The 11,740-nt window shown below is 37.8% G+C and overlaps 1 protein-coding gene and 1 long non-coding RNA gene across 4 annotated transcripts in view; one reads left to right on the forward strand and one right to left on the reverse strand.

Annotated features, from left to right (window-relative positions):
• Positions 1-1,945, reverse strand: part of LOC146596580 (uncharacterized) — a 30,502-nt gene extending 28,557 nt beyond the window's left edge. For both annotated transcript variants that reach the window (XR_014895615.1, XR_014895616.1), the window contains exon 1: positions 1,886-1,945. This is a non-coding gene — a long non-coding RNA (uncharacterized LOC146596580). The remainder of the gene's footprint in view (positions 1-1,885) is intronic.
• Positions 1-11,740, forward strand: part of RORA (RAR related orphan receptor A) — a 384,486-nt gene that overhangs the window by 151,930 nt on the left and 220,816 nt on the right. The gene's annotated exons all lie outside the window — the stretch shown is intronic.

Below are 11,740 nucleotides of genomic sequence, written 5' to 3' on the forward strand. Positions count from 1 at the left end.
TTTTCTTTTTTTTTTTTTAATGTATACATATATACCTACTCGAGAGAGGAACTTGTCTGGGGAACCTTGCAGATATTAGCCCTCTATCGCTGTTTAAATGCTAGGCCTTTTGACCAAGTGTCCCATTATGGCCCTATGGGCGGGCATCTTCTCTGAGAAGATGTAGTGTAAATGGGGGAAGAGAGCGCTACAGGATTTGGGAGGGCAGCTGTCCACACTGGTTATGCAATGGAGGGGTATGGTAAAAGAATGTACAAATAATTCCTTTTCAGTAGATAAATACTGAGGTAGATGAGATTGTTTCTAGGAAGAATGGTAGATTTGATGCTGAGCTGTTTAAAATCTGAAGTTATTTTAACAAACTATATCCTAAAAAGAAATTAAAGAAGCTGACTTGGAGTATTTATCATTCACGAGTAATTTGAAACGGAGAAACTGAAAGACTTCAAAGCCTGGCCAAAAAAGAAGCTTGTTTTTCTATGATAAGACACTGAGATAATGAGATAACCATTCAGCTACTTGCTAGGGATAACATCTGAAATTATCATGTTTTCATAGCTGTATGAGCAACATATACACTTGCTGGTTAGGCTCCTCTCCCTTAATGGAACTATGACCTTCTGCAGTAGTAAGCTAAGGAGTTTCTTAAATCAGTCAGTGAACAAAATGCATCTTGGCAGTATGGTCTGGAAAAGAGAGTACCAGGGTTGAGTTTCAAGAGATCTGAATTTCATTCTGACATTACTGCTTAATCTCTTTTGTAGCCACAAACTTCTTGAATTTTAGGGGTGTATCCTTGAGGGGTGTATCCTTTGTATCCTTTTTTTTTTTTTTTTTTTTTTTTTTTTTTTTTTTTTTTTTTTTTTTGTTTTGTTTTTTAGTTTTTCTCTTTCTCTTACCTAGAGATTGAGAAAGCTATAGTACAGGGACAAAATCTAATCAGGTAACAGTGACCATGAAAATGAATTCCTTCTCTGATGCCTTTCCAGTCTCTCAAATGAAATACCAGATACACTTCCTTTATGTTTCCAGTTAAGAATTTTTTGAACACAGGGGCAAAGTATCCTCATATGTCATTCTGTGAGTCAGTGGAAGATGCAGTATTTTGCCARACACCTTCCAGGTTGTATACAGTTGCTCTTCACGGGTTCCCTAGCAGTCTTCCAATAAATAGCAGTAATATCACTGAAGTGAATTGTGTATCTGAAACTATGACAGCAATTTCCATCATTTTTTTTTTTAACTGTTGTAATTGGTCATTTGATTTTAAGACTATAAACTAAATGCTACTTAGAAACCGACACTGGATCCATATTGTTTAGGTAGGTGTTGATTTTGCCTGGAGGGAAACGGAACATTTTTGAGCTGTYGGGGCAGCCAGCCTTTAAGCAGTGCCATTTAAGGAATTGTGAATACTGTGTGACTGCAGCTGTTGGGTGGAAGGCTTTGCTGTAACATTTGGGTGCTGTAAACTTGCACACAATGTAGGGTTGCGCTTCATTGCAGGGTGCTATAACTTTGCAGCTAGGAAACGTTATAGCATACCAGAGAGGTGCAAGGCCCTAAATCCCATTACCAGTTCCCAGAGGCCCGTTCTGTTCCRGTAGAGCAGTATCTTTTCTCAAGGATAGTGCGATTTCTGATGTTGCTAATGAGAGGAGAGAGGCACAGCATCAGCATTGCCCTCGTTTTCTTTCCCTCTTTTTCTATTTATATGTGATACTAATAAAAAAATACATTAATGTGGTGTAGTAACACTATGAGCTTGGAGGCAATGGGAATACTCTATTTTTATAGCACTGCTCTGCTATCTCCCAGCGAATTTTGCTTTGCATACAACAACAATCAAAACCAGGAGTCTAGCCGGGATGTGTGAAGGCCTCACCTTCTTTCCTCACAGTGCCCAGAGGACCTGACTTTCCATGGGGCAGGAGCCCGAAGGCCGCCGGCGGCYCGGCCCCGGGAACCGTCCGTTAACGGCCGCGCCTGCTGCGGGACCAGCGTGCACCGCGCTGCGCTCCGCGGACGCAGCCGCTGCCACTGGGCGCCGCAGGCTGCCCCTCCCGCCATCGGGAGCGGCCAGCCAATCAGCGCCGCCCCCCTGTGGGGGGCCGTTGTGGAGCTCGCGGGCGCCGCCCCGCCCCCGCGCGCCGCGGCCGTTGCGCGGTTCGCTGGCCTCGCGCAGCGGCCGTTAGGGTCTCTCAGCGGTCCCCTCACTGCAGGTCTGCCTGGTAACGGACGCTGACGCTTTATTTGCATGTAGGTTGCTCATCTGTTGTAGGTTTTAATTCCTTTCTATGTGATTATAGCATACTGAGGTTTTTGCAAAAATGATACAGTTTGTGCTGTAGTCTCAGATGTCAAGGTGGGTGGCTTCCCCCCCCCCGTTTGGTCTAGAGAGCAGAGAGGAGAATGACCCTTAGCTCAGTTGTGGATGGCAGTGCAGCCCATGAGGATGAGAGGCAGCAAACCTAGAGTTGGTTACCTCTCCATCCCTGATTTCTCAGCAAGGAASTATAGTGCTGGCAATAAGCAGGTAATGGCCAGCCCAGCACCCAGACTGAGAGTTTTTCTGTCAACCAGCCCAGTTAGCATGGCCCAGGCAGCCCCTGTCCCCCTCTTTCCCTTACAGCAAACTACTGCAGCAAGATCAAACCATTGAGGGAAACTTGCACACACACACACACACACACACACACACACACACACACTTGCATGGGTTTACTGTCTTGTGAAGCAGTTCCACAATAGATGGGCCTAGTTTTTAAATATTAAATATTTTTATACTGTTTGGAGCTGAAACCTGACCGGGAGGCCCAGTAGCCTGTTTGTATAAGGTGTACCTGTGCTGGAAAGTGTATTGCACATTCTCACTTACCTCCCTCTTTTCCTCTCCCTTCATTCTGTAATTTAAACGTTGGTGTTGCTTCTAGGCATGTTTCTGTTCCTTCCCACCCTTGGTTGTCTTGCCAAAGTATTAGCGACTACTTGTGCAGTTAGGAAGGAGAACCTTGCAGGGGAGGCAAACTACGCAAGCAGCAAAAGTCTCAGGAGAGAAAAAAGCAGTAAGAGAGAGAGTTTACTGCAGGTGTCTTTTAACAGTTAGYTCTGAAACCAGCTATAGATAGTATCCAGTTCTAATGGACTAGGCAGAACCACCTCCAGCACAGCATCTCATTCTCTCACCTATGTTCCTTGATTTAGAATTCAGTGTTCAGGAGTATGTCTTTTGTTTTGTTATTTTATAATTGTATCCTTTCTCTAGTATCTTCTCCCCAGCCAGCTGGCTTTCACTTTCAGTTATAAGGCTTTRTATTTCCTTTTCTGTAGTACACAGAAAACTGAGTGTTTTCTTGATATCTTTCAAAGTATTCACTAGTATTCAGTTTCTCTTATTTCTTAAATTTTGATTAAAGACTACTTGTAATGTTTGGAGCTGCATTGTTAGCATAAGAAATATTCACGAATGAGGGTCTTTGAATAGCCTTGAGGAGCTGCTGCTTCCTCATCACTCCTTCCACCYTTCTTAGTTGTCATCTTTTCAGGTTTGACTTCATACATTCATCTAATTTTTGGCTTGCTGTCTGCAACCATTGGCGTATGTTTGCAGCATGTCATGGTGGAGGTGATAGAATATCTGTACATGATGAACAGCTGTGAAGAAACAATTTCAGGTTAAAATTGTGTTCAAGTTTGTTTATGCTAACTTTTGTCTTTATTGTTGAGGTAACTAAAGTTTCATACGTGGTATTTAACTCTTGTCCTAATAGGAAGACATATTTTGAAAATAGGTTTTTTGCTTTAGTTATGAGTATCCTGTTCAGTCTTTCACTAGCTTAGGACTGTTATCAACTCGACCAGTTCTATTTATTAKTAGTAGTTTTATCACTGGAACTTTTGAATTGATGCTCTGCATATTTGCATGTACTCATTGCTTCATTTCCAGATGTTGATACAAAGGCTTAATTATCACAGAATGCGAAGACAGCACCATCTTTTGGGCTTCAGGTACTGTAAGCATGTGAGTAGGCTTCCTTGAATCAATTTTTTCTAGCAAGGCTATGAGCTGTGAACTGAAAGTAATTCATGGAAGACAGTTTACAGAAWGTATGTTGCCCCAACCGTCCTTTAATTCTTGCACCACTTACGATAAGTCAATTGGATATAGCTAGGAACATGTTCATGATCTAAAGTTTTGAAGCGTTCTTTCCCCTCCCCCACACCATAGTCTTGCAACTGCAAGTGTGTTCTTCTGTCTGTAACACGAGAGAAGCTGTGCAGTAATCAACATACCAGTAATGAATATACTGGAAACAGAAAGGGTTGCAGTACTGGTGCTTTACTGAAATTGGGCAATTAAGGTGAAGAAAAGCAAGTAAAATTCTTGAGAGAGGACTAACGTTGGAAAAATTGTGGCCTCCTAGATAACAAATAGGAAGGGGCAGAATCAGCATGTGTAGTCAGGTCATAGGAGGTAAGTGCTACCCACACCAAAAAAACATTGGTGTCTATCTCCAACTTTTTCTTTCTTTGTCAATTACAAAGACAAAAAAGATGAGGAGAAACAGTCTTCCTCCAAGTCAGTCTTACRTAACACTTTGTTTTGCAAGAGTTCTACTAATCATGTTAATACTGAGTCTCTAGCAGCCAGTTTTTGGTAATTACGTYGGAAGTGCCCAGTTCGTAACTAGTAATTCTAACTATAATTACCATAAGATTATGTAACTACAAATTACGCTATCTCATGGATGGCCTAAATAAGCATATACAGTACCTGCTTTGTGATAACAAATTAGAGTTATACGGTTGGTTAGCTAGTAGTAATACGAGATTTTGAAGTGGCCARTGAAGCTACCTAGTTATGTGGGGAGAAAATGTGGGATTTTTCTGATGCTTGGTTTAGATTTTCAAATAATAGATTTATTTCTTCCCTGATACTTGCTCATCAGGAAAAAAATGTACTGACTTGGATTTTGTTTTTTCTTTTTTAGTTAACGTTTATATTGTATAGAATCATTTGCTTGGCCATTATCAGCTGTTGCATTTGTTCACTTGAGTGCCTGCTACTGCCTGTGGGACATTTCCTGTTTTTTTGTTTTTTATTATTATTCAAAGACTTTAACTGTATGTATTAGAAAAAGGCTGCTTTGCATTTTTCTCAAAGAGCATTATGTCTATTTGCAGCAAAAACAGTTAATGGTGAAAATGCTTTGGGAGATTATGCATAGATAGAACCTTTTATTTTCATTAGTTTTTATTTGAGGAAGGGAAAAATCCCATCTAAAAGTGATACACATCATAGAACAGCCTGCTCAGTGTGTCAGAATCTCCTTTCAGAAGATCTGTATTGCAATGCTTTCTTACAAAGTGAAAATAATGTTGGTCTTTCTTATTTGCTCTTTATCTGTAATATGATATGAAGGGGAAGAAGGACCTGCTTAAAAAACAGAAAATACTAATACTGGATCATTTGAAAGCCTAGCTAGACTAAAGCCTCTCAAAACACAGTCTAACTGTGAAAGAGGGCTCATGTTTAATAGCAACTGTTATTACTCTTACTTTCTGATGATAACAAAGACTCAACCTTGATGAACATAGAACTGATGAAATGTGGTAGTCTTCTATTCAAGGAGCAGTGTTGTACTTCTTGCAGCAATAGCCAAAACCAAAGTTACTACTGAAAATAGCTTCTGCATCTCTGGTGAAGAAGGTATGGAAGAGAGAAGTAAAATAAAAACCAAGATCAGTGTGGAACTCTCTAGTGGGGTAAATTGGATGGAAAATAAAGATCATTGGTTTTAGTTTTTACTAAACATAGATGGTGTTGTCACTACATCCCACCAGATGGCAGCATAAAAAAGTTGTTGTACTACTTTATTTCCGAGGCAAAGTTTGCATCCAAGTTTCATTTTGGGGGGTTTACCATGGAAAAAACTAGTTGCTGTGATCAGAACATGTTGAATGTTGATTTTTATCATCTGACTGCACCTGTTTTTAAAACTAGAGTGCAAGAAGACTTAGTCCATCTCTCAGAAATGCTTGTTTGATGTATTTTCATTGTTAATCATGTGCAAGTACATTAGTAACCTGATTATATAAAAGACTATATAACTTGGGACCTAAGGTTCTTCTAGTGAATGAGTCAAACTCGCTCCTATTCCATTGGTAATTGAATCTTTRTGGAAAGGTAATGATAATTGTACCATTACTCTCTGTAAGAGTCATGTGGACCTTCCTCTCGTTTCTCTCGGAGAAATGTGTAATTGTGACCAAAGTGTTTGCTGTTCACCCTAAACCATACTGTCAGCAAAGGCTGAGCTTTCTAAAGTTGAATTTAACTTAATTCTCATAGTTTTATTTGTGGTTTCTTTGGTATATGCCCAAGTAAATTAGGTAGCCACCTGCATGAAATGAAAGGCTCTCAGATGTTTATAACCTCAGCTATTTGTCCTTATCTAAGTTCCTTTATTCTGTGTTTCTTGGAGAATCTCTTCCTTACCTAGCTTTGCCTCTTCTGAGGGTTAAATATTTACAGAAACAGGTAGTTCCAGACAGTTTGTTGTATTTGATAGTGTATACAGTTGCAGCTCCAAATATATGGCTTCCTTTTYCAATAATTTTATTTCTACCAGTCTCATTTGTCAGTTATTAGCAAAGGACAGATGAAAAGTAGTAGTAACAAGGATTACCGGTGTGTCCATAGGTTAGTAGCGGGCCCTAGACTGATCTTTAGAAACAATCAGCTTTATTTTCTAAACTGGAGTTTGATAGGACATTCCATGGAGTTGGCTTTTCAAATACTTACACAGTTCTTTCTGTTTCAAGCAGATGTGAATTGTGCTATATACAAACACAAATCTGTGTTAAAAAGAGGTAACACAAATTCTTACCCTAGAAATTCTTACCCTAGTTGCATATTTTTCTGTTAYTGTTTGCCCTCTGCTTTTGTCTTACTAGATGGACTATACTATTTTTAGTCTTTGAATTAAATATTATGCAAACCAGCACAAAGTTTTCAGAGATTCAAGTTGAGAATACTTTTTAAAGAAATATCYCTTAAGGTGTCAAGAAACATGATGGTCAGATATTTAAGAACTTTGAACTTTGTCAAGCATACATTGTTTGTGACCATTAATACTTAGAATTCTCAAATTATTCTTTTGTTCTTCTCTGTGTTGTCTCTAAAGAATTCGTCTTTCAGAGGGTGCTGATTGGAAACTAACTAGCAGAGAGGTTTCCTATGAATGTAGCTTCATAATTGAAACATTTCAAGAACCTTCTTTGAGAGTTTATGGTAATTTCGATTGCAGTGAATGAAGATAATTCAATAATTAGTCAGGTTTTTGAGCTGTCCAGGTGTGTGTTTAACCTCTCAGTAAGGTCAAGGACTGAATTACAGTTACAACTTTCTGTATATTGACTCAATTATTTGGGTTGGTTGTCTGAAAGCATTTTTCTGCTAGCCAGCTCTACTGCAGAGAACTTGTTTGATTACTTGAGCTGTGCTCAGAACTGTAAAAAGATGAATCAAAAAGGTAACTGAAGAACTGATTTTTAATTTGGAAGGGGATGGGATTTGCTTATCATTCTTACTAGATTGTTTTGAATTTTTGGCCAAAAATAATTATTAATTCAGATAGCTGTTGCTGTGGTATGTTTGTGTAAAAAGTGCAAGAATCTTTCTTCTGTAATGCCATTGCATTCCAATGAAGTTTACTACAACTGGAGAATTTATGTCTAATCATATCTCTGATCACTGAGTATGCTTTTACAAGGTCTGCTTTCATACGCTCTGAGTCACATTTGGTGCAACTCATGAACTTCATTATGTGCTTCTGAAATCAAGGGAAGTCCTGAGAACTATATTGTAACTACATGTTAAAGGCTGCTTGTTTTTGTGTGATCTTCTTTAGAAGAAGACTTTTGAACTCTGTTCAGTATTAGTTACTCTTTCAAACTGGTAGCTCAGAGTTTGCCCTCCACAAAGTTGTTGATCTAGTATGTGGAGATATGTTACTGTTGCCGGGTTATGCAGAACTTTAGCTGTGCACACTTTCTATAAAGTTTCTTAAACAATGGAGCTATGTAAACCACTGTACAAAACATCCAGTAACGAATAATTCTGAAGTAATTTGGGGGCGTAAAATACATATCCTACTGTTGCAGTACGTTCCCATTTCAAGAGTATGCAACCCTGTCTAGTAGTTCTTTTTGTATCTATAGTGCATGAACAATAATTTTCTTACTAGTATMTTTGATTTCTTATTGCTTTTGAGCTTAAGTATCTCTAAAGCCACAGAATTACCTGTTTTGTTTGAAATTATTTAGTAAGCTGAGGTAAAAAAAATCTTAGATTAAATGCAGGGAGAGAACCTAGCAAATTAGAACAGAAACAGTGATAYTTCAGAACACTTCTAGTTAGCGTATCTAAAACAACTGATTCTGTCCAGATCACTGTGGAATGTGATGGTTTGTCTGAAAGAAGCATTCACGTTCCTCCACAAATTTGCCCTGTATACTGTACCAAAACAATGAATCACTCGCTCATTTTCARTCTGGGTGAAATGACTATAAGCAGCAAGAAATTGGTGTACTACTTAGGTTTTGCAAATCAGTGTAGAGTCTGAGGTTACTATCTGATATAATTCTTCTAAATAAGAGCTTTAAGCAAAATTAGCAAACTATTACATAACTGTCACAGAAAAAGAAGCCAATAACTGGCAGTACTAACATTCTTTCTATAGCTCTGATACCTTTCGTGCTCTTTTATGGTTGTTTTAGACCAATGTTGATACTGCCGTATTTGTTCTAATAGCTGAAAATTTCAGCTGTGATACCATCATACCACTGTGTTTTCAAAGCAGGTAAAGGAGTTAAGAATGTCTGTGAGTAACAGTCATCTGCCACTGCTTTAGCATAGTGTATCTTAAAAGTCTTAGTGTGAAGACTGGTGYAACTAGCTTCATAGACTTGATAATAGGAGATACTTTTCCCAGTTTAGAAGCTTTGTAAATGCACTCAAAAGTTCCTACAACTTGGGTATATTTAAGGATTTTATTGAGAGTCATTTCAATGAAAATGAAGATTCTGCTAAGATTCATCTGTTGAATTTCTTGAAATTATTTGAAATTCTTAGTTTCTTGTGATCTGACTTCACTTCGCATTTGTCTAGATTCTTATTTTGTTTTTTCCTTTTTCCACTTTATATCTGTGTCCACAATTCTCTGTTCTAGTGGGTGCTTGCAGCCTGATCTAGCTAAAACTAGCCTGAAGTAGCCTGCTGCTCAAGTTAGAGACCAAATTTTTATTCTAATACATAACCAGACCACTTTTCAAAGAGGATACAGCATATATCTTAGAACTACCGAAGCTAGTGAAAGAGTCATAAAGGTCTCAGCTTACCATAACGCCACAAGATGTAACTGAAAATCATAGCAAGACGAAGGGCAGCTCCGGCGGAGGCATTGGAACCTAAGAGAGTTCCCTGGGGTAACGGCTGTTCCTAATCGTGGTAGTTTGGGCAAAGGTACTAGTCATTTGGGCTAGATCTATAATGAAAGTACTTTTCAGGGAGTCTGACAGCTGAATAGCTGTGTTCTGGTGAGCGCTGAGTTGTCCACATTTAAAACTTTAGTGTGCCTCACAGTGGTTTAGAAAGTTAGAAAAGTGGGACTTAGTCTGTGTTATAGATGCTTCAGAAAATGAATTATTGAATGAAATGTGTGTTAACGTGATGACTCAAAAATATCTGAAGCCTGTGATATATTCTGCAGGCTTAAAATCGGCTTATAGCCTTACATAAAGGGAGAAGGAGAATTCCATGTTGTTTTCATGTTTTAAAAATAGTTTTAGAATAACCAAGGAACTGTCACCCTTAATAGTTCAGATAATTCAAAGTAACCAGTAGGGCTGTGTCRTCTTGGCAAGTGTGTAAAATGAGATTTTAAGGTATATGATATTTTGAATTATCGTTTCAAGAAATCATGCGCTTCAGAAGAACTCTAACTTCTGTTATATCTAAACTTAGGCAGCTCATATGCTGCCTCATATGTTTCCTCATTTAATGTCTTTTATTAGCAGAAATTTTAAAGAAAATTGCCTGAAAGGGGTGGAACTTTTAACTGGCAAAAATGTGTTGTCAGCATCTTTAATGAGTTATGTATGTATTTTGAGGTTGATCTCCCTTTGGTATGCCTGAAGAAAAACACATCTTAGCATAGAATAGGCATATAACACTTCAGATACACTATACAGGTTGGTGCACTGCTACTCAATGGTTCCTTCTGAGGCTTGGTATTCAACTTTACAATTAGAATGAAATTACAATGTAGTTGACAGTTTGTGGTTTCTGTTGATTTTCTGTTGATTATACTAGAATAGAGAAGGATGCTTAAAATTTACTTGCATCCACTGGAAAATTCTCAGGAAGTCTAAGGGTTACAGCTTTAGAATTTAGGCTTCAAAAAGAATTAGCCTGGAACAGTATATATTGGTTATTATTTTCTTCAGAAATTGTGTTAATCTGTTAATTAATAACATGACATAGCAAAATTTTTCATAAAGGATGATAGGTAATGTTAAATCTTCTGTAAATCTTTAGAATTTGTTGTATTAGAATAAATCCATAGGCAATAGCAAGAACTTCTTTAAAAATACTTTCTCATAAGTTAATTTTTTTGCATGCTTCAGTAAAAGTGGTAATATATAAAAATATAAATTAGATAGRAATATTTTGTATTCTCAGGAATGCATAAATGAATGTCTGCTTTCTGTTAATGTAAAGTACTACTAAGCCATTCTATCTGTTTACTGCTTGCTGTGTAGAAGAGTGCTACTAGAGTACAGCAAGCTATGCAAGTAAATTAAAACACATTTAATCTACATTACCAAATTTCAGTAGGTCTTCCAAAATTKTAGTAGTGCAGAGAGAAAGTGTTTTGCTTTGCCAACAGAATAGACCAACTATAAAAGATTCAGATAAACTAATGATTGAATATCTTCATTCTTCATATTTCTAAACTAAAATTACGTGCTTTGTCTTGCATCTGTAACTCTTTGGGTTTTGTTTTCTTCTATCAAGAGGCTATGTTAAAAAAGACCAAAATTTTGGCAACTTCTTCCTATCAACAGAGGAAMACTAGTTACAACTTTCTTCCAGCTCCCTTTACTAAAACATACAGGAGATCTGCATTAGGTGTATTCATAGCTAAGCAGAAAAACCTGTAGATGCTGGTAAGTGACTATCATAGCTGTTAAATTCTGCGAATGCCCRTGCTTGTAGCTGTATTAAACTGTTTAAAAATTCTTGAGTGTGCAGTCTGACAGGCAGGCAAAAAACAGTTTATGTACTTCAACATTTTTCTGATTCTGTAATACTTGTCTAATAGTGACACTGACCGTTTGGAGACTCTCATTTTACTGACAGCCTATTAGTAGGCCATTTGAGCTCATCTTCTCAGGATCTCCAGGAGYGAAATTTTTCTAAGAGAAGGCATTTATGTTTTGAGCTCATATTTGCTATTAAAAAACAGAAGCCACAAAGTATAAAGTTTTGAACTAGGGTCTTCATACTAATCAAAATTTAAGACTATATGTAACAGCATTTGCACCAGAAATATTTGCATGTGATCAAAGAACATCCTGTGTTCTATGGTTCGCTATTCCGGAATTGCTAAGTATGCCATTTTTAATCACCAGTGCTTAGCTTAACTTGGTGAACTGTTTATGATCAATCTATAGT

Source organism: Rhea americana, unplaced genomic scaffold, assembly GCF_003343005.1.
Source record: "Rhea americana isolate MKP2758 unplaced genomic scaffold, rheAme1 scaffold_2, whole genome shotgun sequence".
Classification (NCBI taxonomy): Eukaryota; Metazoa; Chordata; class Aves; order Rheiformes; family Rheidae; genus Rhea; species Rhea americana.